A 20,279-nucleotide genomic window follows, 5' to 3' on the forward strand; every position below is an offset into this window, starting at 1 on the left:
AGATTGTTTATATGTAATACTACATTAATAATTGTGGACATAAAACTTGCACAAAAATTGATGTTAAAGGAGAAGATAGTCCTAGAGTATAGGGAAGCACAGGAGTTTATTGAATAGGGAAACATCATGGGGAAACTTTGCTTTAGAAAAATTATTTTGACAGCCATGTGAAGAATGCATTGGATTGGGATCCTATTACAATAGTCCAAGCAAGAAGTAATAAGGGACTTAACTAAGGTGCTGGCCATGTGAGTAGAGGAAAAGATGTGGACATAGAAAAGATAAACTTTAGCAACTGATTGGATCTGAGGGTTTAAGGAGCTGAAGATGACAACAAAGTTGTGAACTTTACTAACTTATAGGATAATGGTACACTGCACAGAAATAGGAAAATTCCCAAAAGGTAGGTTTTTTTAAGTGGATCCCGTAACAAACACTTCCATGTCCATTCATCTTATGGCCCTCATTCTATTCCACCCAAAATAAAAGGGACAAGTTCTTCCTCACCTGGTTATTGCTCCAGAGTTCAGAGTTCTCTACTTTTCAAGGGGTACCCACTGCAGCAAAGCAGATGAGTTAGGGGACAGGGAGTATATATCCTTAAAAGGGGGAAGGGATTTCCCTAGTGGCTATCTGCATATGCTGTGGGTTCCTGGGTAGAGAACTAGGTTATATTTGTCCTGTATAACTGATAGAGTTCAAAAGGCAGGAGATTGAGGCTTGAAGGGGAAAGGGAAAGAGTGGAAGAGTACTGGAGGATAAGAGTAGTGAGGTTGTGTTAGAGACAAATCCCCTATTTGGTTATTATATGTAGGGTTGAATGCAGCCCTCATTCCTACCTTCCTTTTGGTTAATCACATATTCAATGGGGTCAGATTAACTCCCTCTTTCCCCCAGGACACTCCCCCCTGGTATATTGTAGTGGTTCTCAGTGTGGTCCTCAGACTCTTAGAGATCTCTGAGACCCTTTCAAAGGGTCCTAGAGGTCAAAACTATTTTTACAATTATACTAAGATGTTATCCTTTCTTTTTCATCTACCTATGTGAGGCTGGATTTTCTTTATAAAGTTCAAAACAACATTGAAACAAATTGAATGTGAAAGTAGATATGAGAATCTAGCTATTTTAAGCTAGACAAACTAGATTTGCAAAAATATATAAAGCAATGCCACTCTTCTCACCAGCTTGTTTTGGAAAATACAATTATACTGTAATACATATTCTTAAAAATTGTAGCTATGCAAAATCAAGCAGTAAAGACCACAAGGCTTATGGGGGAAATGAATTTGGAGTATAGCACTCAGAAGGTTCATTAGTGACATCAAAAAGATAGGAACCTAATAAAAAAGGCTAACAGTTTTATACATGTTAAATGGTTTTTTTAAACATAAATACTATAACAAATAGTGATGGCAGTCTCTCAGGCTGGCCAAGTTTGGGTTAAGGGGTTGAGATTAGCCTTCCTCCCAATTATAGCTCCTACTACACTAGGAGATATATGACACTTTACCTTGATAAAGATCTAAAGTTTACTTATGGAAGTGGTCTTGGGCAGGGTTATAATACCTTGTGAGTTATTAAGAAGTGGTACAGCTATTTCTTGGGAAGGAAAAAGCAAAAGTGAAAATGACTTATACACAAAAATTTTCCTACTATATCAAATGAGTTAGAACCGATTGGAGTTTTCAAAACAAACATAGCAGAAATAACTTTTTAAATTAAAAATATGGGGGCAGCTGGGTAGCTCAGTGGATTGAGAGTCAGGCCTAGAGACAGGAGGTCCTAGGTTCAAATCTGGCCTCAGACACTTTCCTAGCTGTGTGACCCTGGGCAAGTCACTTGACCCCCATTGCCTAGCCCTTGCCACTCTTCTGCCTTGGAGCCAATATACAGTATTGACTCCAAGACGGAAGGTAAGGGTTTAAAAAAAAATAAAAATGTAAAAGGGGCTTGGGTTTATAATTTTAAAATAAAATTTGATTACTATTAAAACAGCTTTAATTTCTAATATGATTAAATATTGATATAGTCTATATGAACAAAAGCTCTTGATTGTTCTCAATAACATTTTTTTGTTATATCCTTACCTTCTGTCTTAGAAGTGACACTAAATATTGGTAGAAGATCAGTAAAGGTGAGTTTAGGGTTAAGTGACTTGCTTGGGTTACATAAGTAGGAAGTGTCTGAAGACATATTTGTACCCAGGACCTTCCAGCTTCAGTCCTGGCACTCTTATCTACCGAGCCACCTAGTTGCTCCAAGTTCTCAATAATTTTTAAGAGTTTAAGGAGGTCCTTAAACCAAAAGGTTTGAGAACTAGGATTGGATTAAAGGGGGGGGGGGGGGAATGAAAACTGAAAGACTTTTATCACTGTAGGAAAGATTCTAGTTCTAATTTGAGGTCTGGTTAACTCACTGAATGAATAACGTGAGTAAGTACCTTACCTTTCTCTGACCTTCAGTCCTCTCAATTGTAAAAGGAGAGCTTTGGAATGATATCTTCAGAAAGTAAAAATGTCTTGAATTACTTTTACCACACAAAATCACAGATAAGCTACAAGGTACTTATTCCTTGTGGTTTATGGCTTGTTTATTTAATTTTAAAATTTTATTCTAGTAGACTTTTTTATCATGAACTTAGTCAAACAAACATGAATATTACAGTATTCAAAGAAAAACAAAAAGCATTGTATATTAAGTTGTACAGTATAATTTGATTATAACACAGTGGTACCAAAATTGCCCTGTCCCCTTCTGATCTTTGTGTACTCTTAAAATGTTTTATTTATGCTCTTTTAAAATAAAATTTTAATGTTTCTGTAGCTACCAAATAATAGTGAAGCAAAACAATGTGTCACATTGGCCTGAAAATGTGTCTCATTTTGCATATCTAGTCCATCCGCTTTTCTGCCCCCAAAGAGTGGGTGTCATACTTTACAGACCTTTGAAGTCATGACTTAACTACATTAACCAGTGTTGTTCTTTTTACAATTTTTACAGCATTTCAGTGTTGTTTTCCTTTACAATTGTTGTCAACACAAAAATGTTCTTGTAGATCTTTTTGCATTCTGCATAAATTCATACAGTTCTCACTTTTCTTTGAATTTTTATTATTTGCCACTTCTAATTGCCATAGTACTGGCACTGTAATAATATTACATCTTGTGCTACAATTTGTTTCCATTACTTTTTTACAAAAATACATCTTTGGGGAAGAAATTTAAGACCAAGCAAGAAATAGAGAACATTACAAAATGTAAAATGAATAACTTATTAATTACATTTAAAAAAATTTTTGTACAGGCAAAACCAATGCTACCAAAATTATAAGGAAAGCAACAAACTGGGAGAACATTTTAATAACAAAATTTTGACAAAGGTTTAATTTCCTAAATATATAAGGAATTTAGTCAGATTTACAAAAAATCAAGCTGTTCCCCAATTGACATGTTAAGGGACATGAATAGGCAGTTTTACCATGATGAAATCAAAACTTATAAATAAGCACATGAAAAAAGTGTTCTAAATCCCTCCTGATTAGAGAAATGCAAATTAAAACAACTCTGAGGTACTGTACACCTTACACCTATCAGTCTGGCCAGTATGGCAGCAAAGGGAAGTGATAAATGTTGGAGGGGATATGGCAAAATTGGGACACTAATACACTGCTGGTGGTGTTGTGAATTGGTTCAACCATTCTGGAAAGCAATTTGGAACTATGCAAAAAAGGGCTTTAAAAGACTGCCTGCCCTTCTATCCAATCATACTGCTGCATTTATACCCCAAAGATTTCATAAGGGGGGAAAAAACTTGTACAAAAATATTTATAGCCGCACTTTTTGTGGTGGTAAAAAATTGGAAAATGAGGAGGTGTCCCTCAGTTGGGGAATGGCTGAACAAATTGTGGTATCTGATGGTGATGGAATGCTATTGTGCTGAAAGGAATAATGAACTGGAGGAATTCCATGTGAACTGGAATGACCTCCAGAAATTGATGCAGAGTGAGAAGAGCAAAGCCAGGGGAACATTGTATACAGAGAGTGATACACTGTGGTACAATCGAATGTAATAGACTTCTCTACTAGTAGCAATGCAGTGACCCAGGTCAGTTCTGAGGGACCGATGAGAAAGAACACTATCCATATCCAGAGAAAGAACTATCAGAACAGAAATGCAGAAGAAAAACATATGATCGATCATGTGGTTTGATGGGGATATAATTGGGGTTTTGATGTTAAAAGATCTCTTTACTGCAAATATGAAACATGGAAATAGGTTTTGAACAATGATACATCTATAACCCAGTGGAATTGCTTGTCAGCTCTGGGGGTTGGGGGGGTGGAGTCATGAATCATGTAACCTTGGGGAAATATTCTAAATTTAAAAAAGCAAAAAAGTACATCTTTTGTTCAGCTAAAAAGATACCTTTTAAGGAAAATTGTTTTTTGGACTCAGAATATGAAGGCAATATGGCATAGTAGAAAAAGGCACTAGGCTTTGATTCAGAAGATTTAGATTCAAATGTTATCTGAATTGAGGTACTTGTAAAAAAAAAAGGTAGAATAATACCTATCTTAGGTTATTATGCTTTAAAACTTTTATAAATATCAGATGAAACAATGTATATGAGAGAAAGCATGCAAATGTATGCAGTATTATTATTAACCAGAATTTCATGACAAAGTGTTAATTAGGCATTCACATATATATGACATTGTGTATGTCATATGTACATATACATACAAAAATGTTGTTTTTTATACAACATAAAATAAGTACAAAATAGGTATATATTATCCCTATCTTCCAGAAACTTATTTAAAATTATGGGAAACATTTCATACAACATGTGACTGAAGGTTTAAAACTTAACTTAATGTGTAAGATCAGAATTCTTCATCCAGTTTTAAGTACCGTGCCATAAGACCAAAAACAATCTTGCTCTCTCACTCAGCAAATTGGGTACGTGATATACTGCATTAATTGTGTATTGTCCATACAGGCTCTATTCCGTTTCTTCACATGCCATTATCACCTGTTACTGTTTTATTTTGATTTACATGTTTAAAGAAAACAGCAATATCAATGCAGTTTACCCTTAATATAGTATCACTTATTGAACCATTAAAATTTTTCTATTAACAGTTTTGTTTAAGTAAAATTAAGTGCTGCAAGGCATATATGGTGAAAAATTGAAGCAGAACTAAAATAATATTTGATAAAATATTTTGAAAGTAAACATTATTCCAGTTTAAGTAAACTTCCTATTATGAGGAATATACTATGCAGTCACAAAATAATAGTTGACAGTAAATTAAATTCTCCCAGATCTTTTCATTTCAATTTTGAAAATTTAGACTACTAGAAGAAATAAAAATCCATGTAGGTTTTTCAAAACATTTGAAGTGTCTACCATGTGCTTATAGGAAACAGACCTTTCCCTACCCCCAGAAAACCAAAATGCAATAGTGCAAAGAAGTCAGCTATATATATATATATATATATATATATATATATAGTTCCTAACTTGAGAAGCTTTCTATCAGGAATTAACTAAATATAAAAAATAATCACTGTTGTACCAGACTAGTGCTGAATAATTGGTATAGACATTGTACTATTGCAGATCACAGTAACTGTAGTGGGGAACTTAAAAGAAAAAAGAAAATGAACACCACTTGAATAAATGTGAGAAGGCAGGAATGAGCAAGTTAACCAGCAAGCTTTACTAAGCACTTGCTATGTGCCAGACAGCTTGCCATGTCCTGAGGATATAAAGACAAAAGAATGAAACAATTCTTTTTTTATTTTTTTTTAAACCCTTACCTTCCATCTTGGAGTCAATACTGTATATTGGCTCCAAGGCAGAAGAGTGGCAAGGGCTAGGCAATGGGGGTCAAGTGACTTGCCCAGGGTCACACAGCTAGGAAGTGTCTGAGGCTAGATTTGAACCTAGGACCTCCTGTCTCTAGGCCTGGCTCTCAATTCACTGAGCTACCCAGCTGCCCCCTGAAACAATTCTGATAATTGAATGTATGTAGAAAAGATACCTAGTTCAGGTAATGGGTTAGACTAGAAAGTCTCTTGAGTTTCTATAATTCTAAGAGGACCATGCTAGAAAAGTAGTATTCATGGAATCTCTCAAAATTGTAGAGATCATCTAGGCTAACTACCTTATATAGGGGCAGCAAGATGGAGAAGTGAGTTTGGAATTAGGAAGATTCACCTTCATGACTTCAAATTCAGTCTCAGATACTTAACCATTTGTCATGAAAATATCAGTGGACTGAGAGCCAGGCCCAGAGATGGGAGGTCCTGTGTTCAAATCTGACCTCAGATACTTCCTAGCCAGGTGACCCTGGGCAAGTCACTTAACTCCCTTTACCTAACCCTTACCACTATTCTGCCTTGGAACTAATACACAGTATAGATTCTAAGATGGAAGGTAAGAGTTTAAAAAAAAAAATCCCAAACGGGTTCAGGAATAGTAAGACAGGACTGAAAAACAACCCAACAATCACAAAAAATAGTAGCTAATGTTTCTAAAGCATTCACTATGTGCCAGGTACCACACTAAGCACTTTACAATTATTATCTCATTTATCACAATCCTGGTATTTATTTTTCTGCCCCACTCCTCTTCCCCTTTGAAAAAAACTCAAAATTCTTGTATCGAATATGCATAGTTAAACAAGTTACAACTTTGGCCATGTCCAAAAGTATATATCATTTTGAACCTTGTCAGGAGGTGGGTAGAATGCATCATCATTAGTTCCCTGGAATTGTAATTGCATTGATTGAGTGCTTAAGTCTTTCAAAGTTATTTAACTTTACAGTGTTGTCCTTATATCAATTGTTCTGGGTCTGCTTGCGAACTCTTTGAAGTATAGCTTGGCTGCTAGGAGACATAATAGATAAACTGTTGGGCTTGGAGTCAAGAAGATCTGAGTTCAAATGTGGCCCCAGAAACTTACTAGCTGTGCTGTTCTTACAATCAAACCTCTGTTTGCCTCAGTTTCCTCAACTGTAAAATGAGGATAATGATAGCATCTACATCCCAGGGTGGTTGTGAGTTTTTTGTTTTATTTTTGTTTTGTTTTTAAACCCTTACCTTCCATCTTGGAATCTATACTGGGTATTAGTTCCAAGGCAGAAGAGCAGTAAGGGCTAGGCATTAGGGGATTAAATGATTTGCTCAGGGTCACACAGCTGGAAAGTGTCTGAGGCCAGATTTGAACCTAGGACCTCCCGTCTCTAGGCCTGGCTCTCAATCCACTGAGCCACCCAGCTGCCTCCTGGTTGTCAGTTTTAAAAGACAAACAATTTCTAAAGCTCATAGCACAGCACCTTGCACTAGTGGACACTATATATATTCTTCATTTCTCCCCCCTCCCCTTCCTATACCTTACTTCCTATCAGTTCTTTGAAATCAACTCTTCATCATTTCTTTTGGCTTCTTAAATGTTTAAATTGAATACAATTAAACCATTTTCCTTGTTAGTATAGAATTTAAAAAGCATGGATAAATGTAAATTCAATGATATACCTGATCTAATTTTAATTATAGCTCATACTTATCTTGTGCTTTTCCTACATTAACTTGGTGAGATAGGTGGTACAGATATTATTGCCATTTTACAAATGGAAAAATTGATGTTTAGGGATATTAATGGATTTGCTGATGGTTCTGTTGGTTAAGTTATCAAAGTGGAATTTGAATCCCTTTCTTCTGATTCCAAGTCCTAGACTCTTTCCACTTCACCAATTTAATTCCCATTAAATTTGAGAGGAGAATAAGGTAGAAGGCAAATCAGTCATTTTAACTTCTTGGTACTAGCTTTGGTATAAAGATCATAACTTAAAAGAAAGTGCCCCATAGATCTTGAAGACACTGCCATCTTTTTTAGTTGCCTAGATTCACAACAACACAATGGTTGACCTTTATTTTCTCCCAACTTGATATCCAGTCAGTTGTCCATTTGGTTTATTCTCCCTCCATAATATTTCCCCCACCTCTCCTAATTCAGATCTTCCATACTGGCGCCAAATTGATAATTGTAAAGCACAGATCTAATAGTTACTACTTGCTTAAGAAGCTTCCATGGCATTTCAAGCCTTTCACATTCTGACTGCAACCTACCTTTGTAAGTTACTGTGTAGTTTTTCTTTCACCCACTACATTGCACCCAAAGTGGTCTTACTGTTCTTTGAACATGACATTCCATCTCCCATCTTTGTTCCTTTGTACTGCCTAGCTCCTATACCTAAAATGAACTTCTTCCTCACGTCTGCCCTGCAGGAGCTATATGTTTTTTTGGTTTTGTATTCACACATTATTGCATGATGCCTTGGTACCCTTAAATGCTTTCTTGAAATAAATTCAGTTTCCTCCATTTTACCAGTGAGAAAACTGAGGCCCGTTTTTAAAATGAAGGGGTTTGGCTATATAATAATCTACATTTATCGTGAACATTTCCCATGTAAATGCAAACTATATATACTCTTTGTAAAAGTTCTAGAGATTATATGTCTTCATAACAAGAAAATAGAAATTCCATTCAGAATAATCAAAGAATGTATAAAATATTTGGGAGTCGTGTCTACCAAGACACATAGTAACTATGAGTACAACTACAAAAAATTACAGAAAGGTAAAAATGGAGGAATATTCATTGCCTATGTTTAGGCTATTCTAATGTAACAAGAAAAACAATCCTTCTTAAATTAATTGACTAAAAATCAGTGCTATATCAAACTACCACATGTTTGCTAACTAGCCAAAATAATAACATTTCTCTTGGAAGAAAAAGTCAAGAATATCAAAGGAAATAACAACAACAACAAAATTTGAGTAGGATCGGAATCTCAAACTGCATCACAAATCATCAAAACTATTTGATACTGATTTAAAAAGAGAGAACTTGATCAGTGGAACAGATTAAGTATCCAACAGACAGAAACAATAGCATATAATTCAGTAAACCCAAGGATCCTCTATTATTGGGATATGGATTCGCTATTTGAAAGTGTTGGTGTTAAGATGCTAAATGGGGTGTACATTTTCAAATACAACTAATGTGGCATTTATTTTACTTGATGCGACATATTTTCTATAATAATTTTTTAAAATGGAGATTCAGGACGGAATAGGTTGGGATTGGGTTGCCAAAAAGAAAAAAAAATAAGGTATTTGAAGCATTTTTTTAATGCATGGAAGAAAACAAGAAGAAAGGCTTCAAGAAAATAAATAAGCAGAAGAGCTTAGAAAGTTATATGATGGATTTATTATAGTCATCTCTCAACATTCATGAGGATTAGGGGTGCAGGTCTGCCTACACAGTGAAAAACTCCAGGCCCTATCCCATTTACTTTGAAGAATTCTGAACATGTTTAATACACAAAACAAGTACATAGGATCCATTAAAAACTTGCAGTTTCTCCTGAGAGAAATTATATCTTGCATACTACGAAGTGTCTTCTCAGCAGCCAGTATAGCTGAAGCAACTGCTCCACAGATTTCCTTCTACAAAAAGGAAAGATATAACCCATCACTGCTAGAGAAAACGAAGTGACTTGGTAAATGGTAGAGGCATTTCCAAAGAGTGTGAGTAATTCATAGTTCTTTAGCATACTAAAATTTAATGGTAATAAATTTACATATATATACTTATGGTAGTAAATAATAAAATAGATTGATAATCAGTATTTATGACTTAATTTTAAAATGTTTTTTTATACAGTACTTGTTTGCGGTTTTCTGTTTTATACAGCACATCTCCCCAAATTCCCATTTAATTATTGATGACCAATCTTTGACTAACTAAAAATTAATATGAAACCTGATTAATGTCAAGGAATGACTATATTTAAGTATATAAGTAAGACTATATTTAGGTATGTAAGTAAGAAAAAGTTCTATATATATACATATACATATATATATATATAATCTTTTAAGGTCCCTTCTTGTTACAGCATTCTTAGACCTAATAGCAATATTAGGCCAGAGCTGCTCCTAAGGAGGTAAATTAATTCAACTTGAATCTACCTTTTTTCTTCTTCCCCTTCCCAACATGCTAAGATGTTTTCTTTTCTATCATTTTTGAACAAGTGTCACTTGCAAATTCCTTATATTTGTGCTTTGCTGAATAAAGCAAATTCTTATTATTTCCCTATGTCTCCTTGTTGAGAAAAATAGAGTAAGGAAGGAAAAATAAGGCTGAAAAAAGTAGTAGGATATGGCCATATTATAAAGGAACTGTGAAGCTGCTATATTATATTTTGCAGCCACAAAAGACTGCTCATCCAAAAGGATAAAAAATACTTTATTAATATGGAGGGGGGGATGGAGAGTAAGGAATCTACTTCCCCAACTCCCTTCACACACACATCCCCCTGACTTTAGATATACAGACATCTTTCAGTAATTTAGCCTACCTGGAGAGATGACCAGTTAAATCAGTACTTGGAAACATGGAATTTGTGATTTCACAAATATGAATACTCTTCATCCATCTTCAAATTATAATCCACCATCTCTGATTTCCTATAAATCCTCTTCACTTTAATGTCTTGGTTGGAGGGGATCCTGTTTTTTCATAGACTATGTCATTATATTACAAAAGATTTTTAAAGTTATACTAATAAATATGCCTTAATAATGGACCCACCAAAGGACTGCCACTTTGACAACCCTGGAAAGTTACAAAAAGGTATAGATTTTAAAGTCTGCTTGGAAAAAAATAAGAACTTCACTAGTAAATAGTATCTTTTGAGTGATTAGGCCAGAAATCCTAAAATGTTTGCCACAATTTAATGCTATTTCACAAATAAGTAAACTGATAACCCCCCCCTCCAAAAAAAAAGTGATAATAATGTGAATTAACTCTAGCTTTTGTTACTTGTGGAGCTGAGAATGTTTAAATTCTGAGAAAATATTGCCCTGTAGGTGACCAGTGCTTGCTTTTTTCTTGTTTAAAACTGTTTTTTCCTTAAAACTCTTGGTTACCATTTTTATCCTTAATAACATATGAGAAGCATCTCTCTGTGGTAGAAATTATGGGAACTAAGTGCTGTTTTGACTATTTGTTTCTGCCTTATTTCCATGTTAAGGCTGTTGCTGCTATTCTCTGTATGGTTGGTAATATGAAATAGTGAAAACTGTAAGAGAGGAAACACATTTATCAGGATCCATTACAAGTTCCTTTGCCATAGTAATAATAGCTAACATTAAGTACCTACTATGTGCCAGGCACTGTGCTAAACACTTTATAAATATTATCAGTTTGGTCTTCACAACAACCTGGGAGGTAGGTGGATATTTTCCCCATTTTACAGATTAATAGATTGAGGCAAACAGGTTGTAATTTGCCCAAGGATAACCCCAGAACCAAATTTACAATTTTTTAAAAGATTAACTAAGATAATGTTTATAAAATGCTTTCAAAATCTTCTATTTACACTGTCTATATCTTATATATAAATAGATAATTGCATTTTGTCTTCCCTGTTCTAATGGAGCTTCTTGATGCTGAGACCAGTTTTCTTTCTTTGAATTCCTTGGGCTTAGTGTTGGAAACATAGTAAATTCAGTTAGTTGACTTACTGAACTGTATATAAACTTTAGTTCTTAGGTGGGTTTTCTGGTGTAAAGGGTATGGATGTTAATTGAATAATTTTAAATAATTTACTGAATATAAATACAGAGTTTTCCATAGGCTCTAAGTGTATTATCTCATTTAAGTTTCATAGCAACTCCTTGAAATGAGTATTCCAAAGTATTATTATTTCCATTTTATAAATGAGAAAACAAATTCAAAAGAGGTCATACACCTCTTAAACTAGATGGGGTTTGAACTCCCCAGCCTCCAGGTCAAAAACTTTCTCTGCTGTATCATATTGCTTTTAAAAATAACTGCCAATTATCATATTTCTTTTCTTCTCAGTGGGTGGAGAAGGGAATGTATGGAGAGAAAGAATTTGGAACTGAAAATGAAAATAAATGAACTAATCCCCCCCCCCCATCACTAGCATTTTATATAGGGCTTTAAGATTAAAAATAAAAACATTGTGTGTGTGTGTGTGTGTGTGTATATATATATGTATATATATATATATATATAATTTCATTTGAGCCCCAAAACCTGTTTTACAAATTAAGAAACTGAGGATTAGATGATAATTTACTCCTTATCATATAACTAGTGTATGTTGCAGATAGGATTTTGACTGATATATTTTATAGAATTCCTACATTTCCATTTAAGTTCCATTGAGTCTTATTCTGAAGTCCTACCATATGCTAATACTAGTATTACTACTACTACAACTATTACTACTACCAATACACACACACACACACACACACACACTCTAAATGCGTAGTCAATAAAACTGACATACATACACACAGATCTTACATATACTTGTGTTAAAATGGTGATGAAGAGGCCATTCTTTCAAGTAATAGTGACACATTTAAGGCAAAAATTAAACAAGTGATTTCCTTCCTTCATGAATCCTAACTCTTCATTCTGATTTCTCCATAAGGCTAAGAGTTAAACAATAGCCCTTAATGTGGAGACAGAATCCATAGAAGCTCTATACTGCCCATATCTCCTTTCACTGGTCATATCAGAGGCATTCTTCACTTTCCATCTGCATTCTTGACTCTATTCCCTTTCTCCTGGGACCCTGCCCCAAGTATTACTTTTCCTTTTGAATTTATCAGATATCTCTTCCATGTCTACTTGAAAACATTTGAGTTCTTTAGTATCTACCCTCTTCCCCAAATAAGGCATCCTTTCAATTCTGCTATCCCATCCAGCTACTCCTATAAATCAGCATGCATTTATTAAGCACCTGCTATGAGCAAGCATTATGCAGGGTTTTGGAAATGCAAAGATTAAGAAATGAAAGTTCCTTCTCTCAAGGAGCTAATATTCTATCAGATATGTACAGATATAATGATAGACAGGAAAAACTTACACAGAATAAGTGTATGGTTTGTAAATACAAGAGGGAAAAGGAATTGATTCTGGATTTGATCTCTGATCTGCCTGACTTGGGGCCCCAATGTTCTGTTCCCTGGAATAAGAAGAAGATCAGAAAAGATGTCATAGAAAGGTGAGATGGGGCTTGAGTTTTGAAGATAAGGGAATTCTTTGAGGTGAGAAGGGAATGAATTCTGAGCATGAGGTGAGACCAGTGCATGGCATAGTTGATGGGGAGGCATGTATATGAGCAACAGAAAAGTCTAGTTTGTCTGGAATATAGAGTGTGTGAAGAAAAGTAATGTTTAATGAGATTGGAATCTGACTGACTTTTTGAAAAGTCACCATCCCTTCTCTCCTCAGCCTCTTACAGGTTGTCTTCTGCCCTCATCATTGTACTAAAAATGTTTACTCAGTTTCTCCTTGACTAGTTAATCAGCACATTTAAATGGGTGTCCTCATTCCATTCCCTTTCCCTTTTTGGCTTCAAAGCAGGAGATTTTCTTGATTTTTTTCCCCTTCCTTTTTAAACTTTTTCTTTTTACTTTGCCTTCTTCTGATTCATTAGAGGGTCTGTGAACTTTAAAAAATATTTTGACAAGTATTTCAGTATAATTGGTTTCCTTTGTAGTCCTTTATGTTTTGTACATTTTTAAACATTATTTTGAGAAGTCTATAGATTTTACGAGACTGTCTAAAGAGTCCGTGATCCAGAAAAAAATTGAGAATTTTTGCATTGAGAAGTATGTGCTTCCAGTTCTGTTCTCAGTTGTTTTTACTTCATACTCTTAATTAATTAAATAATTAATTAAATTCATAATTAAATGAATTTTGCTTATTTCATGGAGTCTATGTAGATGACTTCCAAGCCCCTATCTCTAAATCAATGTCTCCATCTAGATGTTCCACAAGTATTTCATTTCAGCATGTCCAAAACCAACATGCTGATCTTTCTTCTAGATTTGCTATTTCTCTTAAATGCATTACTACTGACTCATCTTCAACTTCCAAAATCTTAGATTTTGTTTAACTAGATTTCATTCACTCAAAAATCTATCAATTCTTTACCTCTATAATTCCTCTCAAATCTTTCCATTCCTGTCTATGGCCAACACTCTAGTATAAACCTTCATTTCCTCTTCACTCTGACTATAATAATCCAAAGTCCCTTCCATTCTTCCTGTGACCCCTATACTGTCTGGAAGCATAAATTGGGACATGTCACCATGCTCACTAAGTAAAATTCAGACTCCATGGCCTCAGAGTCCCTTCACAGGCTGACAGCCACCCTACATTTAAGCCTTATGTCAGCTACTTCCCTGTTCCAGTACATGGAACTAGATGTCCCTCCCAGGATCAACTCATCATCTCTTAAATCACCACCATGGTGCAAGCTTTGACTGACACCACTTTCCTCAGCCTCCTTTCTTCTCTGATTGGAGGGGCTGGAGAGCTGAATACCAAAGCCCACCTAATTCCTTCTTTTATAGAGGGCAGAAATTGAACTTTTTGGAGTTCTGCATCTACTACTCTGCTTGGTTTCCATACCACAGAACTAGATACTGCCTGGTACTCCATTATATCTCTCCCTTTTCTTGCCTTCTTTTGTGTGTTTTCCCCACCCCTATTTGTAAGCTCCTTGAGGGCAGGAACTATCTTTTTATTAATTGTATTTCCAATACTTAGCACAGTGCCTGGCACATAGTAAACAACTGATTTTTGGACCAGATTTGATTGCTAATTGAATTACACTCTTTATAGAGTAGGATTCCCCCCTCCCCACCCCTCCCACCACCCCCAATCTTTGCTTAATTTATTTGTATCTGGAATCTTCTTCCCCAGTGTCAACTTACTGCCTATCTTTTAAATCTACTTTAGATACTCTGATCTTCTATCCCGAGGAAGAGGCTTCCTTATGGCAGGCTTCCCTATGGCACCTTATTTCTTCTGTGCCTAATGCATTTGCTTTGTATTTATTATGTAGTTATGGTTATCTGTATATGTCACCCCTACAATTAGATAGGCCTGAATCCTCACAGCTCCTTTAGCATCCAGCACTGTACTCAGAAGTATGCAACTCCATTGTAGTAGATGCTTACTAGTATTTTAGAATTAGGGCTACAAGGGGACCTTGGAAGTCCAAACCCTTCATTTTACCAATGAGGAAATGGAACCCTAGAGAGATTAAATGACTTTCCCAAGGTTTTTGTTGTTGATCATTCATTTGTTATGTACAACTCTGTGAGCTTATTTTGAATTTTCTTGTCAAGGATTCTGGAATGGTTTGCTATTTCCTTCTCCAGCTCATTTGACAGATAAGAAAACTGAAGCACACAGAGTTAAGGGCCTCTCCCAGGGTCACATAGTGTCTGAGGCTGGATCTAAACTCAGGGAAATGAGTGTTCCTGACTGCAGGCCCAACACTCTTAATCACTGCATGGCCTAGCTGTCATTGTATTTAGAGTTGAGCAATACTTTTGTTCACTTGTGTCTGACTGTGTAACCCCATTTGGGGTTTTCTTAACAAGAATACTGGAATGGTTTGCCATTTCTTTCTTGAGCTCATTTTACACATGAGGAACTGAGGCAAACAAGGTTAAGTGACCTGCCCAGGGTCATATAACTAGAAATGTCAGTAGCTGGATTTGAACTGCCAGGGTCACACAGGTAATGATGGATTAGCAGATTGGATTCAACTCAGGTCCTATAACTTCAAATCCAGCATACTTTGCAGTGTACTTAAACAAATAATGTTTGTTGCATTGCTAATTTGTTTACAAGTTTAATTTGATTTGAAATAGTTAAGACATACTAAAAATAAAGACTTTGAAAATGTTGAACTAAACCTTGTTTTCTTTTTGCAATTTATAGTAATAAGTAGCAGCATTTTAAGATTTTCAAAGCATGTGAGATATGGCCTACATAAGGGTGAGTGGTTTATTTGAACCCAAGTCCTTTGATATGGAATTCAAGGCTTTTTCTATTATATCATACTGTCTATATTCATTTAAAATAACACATTATCATTTAATCGCCTTTTATATAATCCTTTTTTAAAATTTGCAAATGTTGGCATGGCAACGCTTTATAATTTCTTGGTTTACTTGCATATACACAGAAATATTTGTTTGCATTTTCTTCCATTTTAGAAATGCTGGGGTTTTTATTAATGAAGTTAAGGTTTAGGATCATAGAGTTAGAGGTGTAAAAGACCTCACTGGACACCTAGTTCAGCTTGCTTATTTTTACAGATAAGAAAAAGTTAACTTGCTAAAATTAGAATCTGAACCCTTGTTTTCTGATTTGAAATACAGTATTGTAACATTACTGTCCTGGAACAAAACTTCTAGGACTGAAATAAATATCCTTTCAGAAATGTGGGGGAAGGGGGGTGCAGCTGGGTAGCTCAGTGGATTGAGAGCCAGGCCTAGAGACAGGAGGTCCTAGGTTCAAATCTGGCCTCAGATACTTCCCAGCTGTGTGACCCTGGGCAAGTTACTTAACCCCCATTGCCTAGCCCTTACCACTCTTCTGCCTTGGAACCAATACACAGCATTGATTCCAAGATGGAAGGGTAAGGGTTTAAAATAAAATAAGATAAAAAAGAAATGTGGGGAAAGGATTAGAAACGAATAATGTGAAAACAGTGATTATTCATAATAAATTTGTCATATAGGGAATGTTAACTCCATGCTTTGTGATGAACACTTTCAGTTTTAGCCTACCATCCTTAAAGTAAGATCCATTTAGTTTCAGGACAGCTTGTCTTCCAGATTAAACTTAGCCCATGATGTCAGGCTCTAACTAGCCAAAGTAAAAATAAGCAATCTTGGTGAAGAAATCCTTAATCCTGTTAGAGAGATTTTCCACAATCATGAAATCCCAAGTTCAGTCTCTATCCCCCTAATCTTGAAGTTGGAATTTTGTAAACATCTCTGAAAATATTTCAGATTGTTTTTAGGGAGGATAATTGTTTTGAATTTTTCATCTTAGTTCCTTGAAGGCAGGGACTATATCTTAATCTCTTTTGTTTCCTCTTTAGCTCCATTAGGGTGCCTTACACAGAAGGGGACTGGAGAGAAAGTTACTCTTAAGTATTTGAGATTTCCTGCTAAGGAAACATGATAGGAATATCTTGTGCTTATTAGGAATTCACATGCTTATTGATTGAATGCATGATTACATTTTAATTTTAAAATTTTTTTATTTTGAACTTTAACACTCCAAAAAACATTTCAGAACAAAGAACAGCAGAACCTGTAAGAGGATTCTGTATAAAACTTTAAATCTCCATTTCACATAGCTTCCTCTTCTTTATTCAATTTTATTTTAATTACAAATTTTTTCCACCCCCATCTCATCCCTCACTCATTGAAAAGACAAGAACAATAAAACATTATAAATATGTATAGTCCTACAAAACAAATTTCCATATTCACCTTTTTTGTCCTTCCCCCCCCCAAAAAAGAAAGAAAAATGAAAACAACACAAGCTTCAGCCTGCACTCTTAAGTCTATCAATTCTCTATCAAGAGGTAGATAGCATGTTTCATCTTGAGCCCTTTAGAATTATAGTTGGTTATTGTGTTGATCAGAGTTACTAGGTACTAAGTATTTTAAAATATATTTTCTTTATAATATTGCTGTTGTTGTGTACATTCCTCTCCTGGTTTTGCTTACATCACTTTGTATCAATTCATACAAATCTTACTAGGTTTTTCTGAAACCATTTCCTTCATCATTTCTTAGAGTACAATAGTATTCTTTTGTATTTATATGCCATAATGTATTCAGCTATTCCCCAATTAATAGGCATCCCCATAGTTATCAATTCTCTGCTACCACTAAAATAGCTGCTATGAATATTTTTGTGCATGTGAGTTCTTTCCCCTTCTCTTTGATCTTTTTGGGATATAGATCTTCTAGTGGTATTGGTGGGTCAAAGAATATGTACAGTTTAATGATTTTTGAGTTTCTAGTTTTTAGTTTAAGTTTTTGTATTTCTAAACTCCATCAACAACCTTTGAAGACATTAAGGTTCTGCTGTGATATTTGTTTCTTCTTCCTCTATTAGAGTGTTAGCATTATACCATATAACCCCTTCTACTTCCTCAAATGTCTTACCCGACTAAGTTTTCCAGAGTATTTCAGAATCCTTACTCATCTCTGATCTTTTTATCAGAAGTGAGTGAAAGTCTTTTATTCCATTAAAGATCTATTTCCCCCCTCTGGGATTATACTCCAGTTTTCAGAGTTAGATAAGCTTCCAACCAAGAATAAATCGTTTTGCCTTTTGGAGTATCTTATTCCAGGCTCTCTGAATTGCCAAGTCTCAGGCAATTCTGCACTGTACATAGTTTCTTAGGTACTTAAACTTCTTTCTTAATGTTTATTGTAGTGTTTTGTTTTTGATGTAGAAGCTCTGGATTTTGGCTATAATTTTCCTGCAATTTTTCCTTTTGGAATGCCTTTCAGGATGTGATTGTTGGATTTTTTCTATTTTTGCCCTATGGCTCTAATAGACTTGGACAGATTTCTTTTATGATTTCTTGAAATAGCATCTAGCTTTTAAAAAGTCATGATTTTGGGGGGATCCAATGATTCTTCATTTATCTTTTCTTAAAAGAATTATACCTCCAAACTGCGGGAACAAGCCTCTTCTTGAATGAGGTTCATTCCACTTTGGAACTGCCTTAATTTTAGGGAAATTTTTCCTGACATCAAACCTTAATTGACTTCTTTGTAACTTTCACCAATTTTTGCTAGTTTTTCCCTCAACTAAAAATGTAAAAAATTTTTTTTGGATAGAGTAATAAGTCTAATAATATTGAAAACAACTGTAATGTACTTCTTGAATCTTCTTTTCCCTAGGCTAAAACATCCTTAGAATGCCTTCAGATGGTCTTCAGCACATAGATTCAAAGCTGCTCATAATCCTGATTATACTCCTGGATGCTCATCAGATATCTTTCTTAAATGAGGGCACCCAGAGCTGAACACAATAATCCAGATGTAATCTAAAAAGGGTAGGCTACCTCTATTCCTGGGAGCTATACTTCTCAATGTAACCCCAAACTTGCCTAAAATTTTTTGGCTATTATAGCCCCCTATTAACTCATTGAATTTAGGGTCCACTAAAACCTGCAGATTTTTCTCAGGCCAGCTGTTGGCTAACTATATCTCCCCAATCTTATATCCATGAAACTGACTTTTAGTATGCAAGTGTATGATTTTACATTTATCCTTATTGAATTTTATCTTAATAAATTCAATCCAATATATTATTTTGACAAAAACCACCCTTATTCTATCATCCATGTGTTAGCTGTCCATTCCAGATTTGTATCACCTGCAAATTTGCAGATAGCAGTATACAGGGCAAGGTACAAATCTTTGGGAATACTCCACTGACGACCTCCTGCCCATTTGAAATTGAACCATTAGAAATTATACTGACTGACCATTCTACTAGTTCTCAATACACCAAATTGTATTCTGGTATGCATTTCTCCCATCTCATGTAATCTATAAAAACAGTTATGATATGCTTTTTTTTAAAGTTATACTAAAATTATGGGATTTTAGTAACTATCAAAAAATGAAATTAAGTTTGTCTTATATGACCTGATTTTGATAGAACCATATTAGCTTTTTTGTAATTTTTGTCATTTTTTTTTGTAATCACTGTTTCTCTATAGACGTTCAACAACAATTTCTTTAACTTTGACACAGCACTATTTTTACAGGATTGTACCACACTCTTAAATTCCATCTCTATTACCTAGAATGGCTTCCATCTTTAATACACATTTCTTTTGAACATTTGATTGGTGGGTGACTTCTTTATGCTCTTCCTCCCCCCCCCCCAATTTTTTTCAGATGAATGCCATTTTTACTACATAATGAAATTTTCCCTTGTCATCAGTAATTTTGTCTTGAGCGTCTATTATTCCTTCTGGCCTGACTTTTTCTGTAGTAACAATAACAGTAATATTAGCTACCATATAGTGCTCTAACTTTTTCAGAGCACTTTACATGTGTTTTCTCATTTGATCCTCAACAACCCTATGGAATAAGTGCTATTAATTATCTTCATTTTACAGATGAGGAAACTGAGAGTGAGAAAAGTTAAGTAACTTTACCAGGTTTACAAACTAGAAAGCATCTGGCCTGGAGTTCAAACTTGGGTCTTCTGACTTGCAAGTTCAGTGCTTCATCCCACTTACACCATAGGATCCTGCCAGTATTTTCTTCTTTCCTTTTGACACTGCCAGCCCTCTAGTACAGG

General features: G+C 35.0%; 1 protein-coding gene and 1 long non-coding RNA gene across 6 annotated transcripts in view; one reads left to right on the forward strand and one right to left on the reverse strand.

Moving 5' to 3' along the window:
• Nucleotides 1-20,279, forward strand: part of PIAS1 (protein inhibitor of activated STAT 1) — a 194,428-nt gene that overhangs the window by 39,928 nt on the left and 134,221 nt on the right. For 2 of the 5 annotated variants that reach the window (XM_056808715.1, XM_056808708.1), the window contains exon 2: nt 18,863-19,017. The exons of the other annotated variants lie outside the window; for them this stretch is intronic. The gene's annotated coding sequence lies outside the window, so the exon portion shown is untranslated. The remainder of the gene's footprint in view (nt 1-18,862; nt 19,018-20,279) is intronic. 5 annotated transcript variants of the gene reach the window in all.
• Nucleotides 1-20,279, reverse strand: part of LOC130456091 (uncharacterized) — a 131,921-nt gene that overhangs the window by 6,880 nt on the left and 104,762 nt on the right. The window lies entirely within an intron of this gene.

Source organism: Monodelphis domestica, chromosome 1 (assembly GCF_027887165.1).
Source record: "Monodelphis domestica isolate mMonDom1 chromosome 1, mMonDom1.pri, whole genome shotgun sequence".
Lineage (NCBI taxonomy): Eukaryota > Metazoa > Chordata > Mammalia > Didelphimorphia > Didelphidae > Monodelphis > Monodelphis domestica.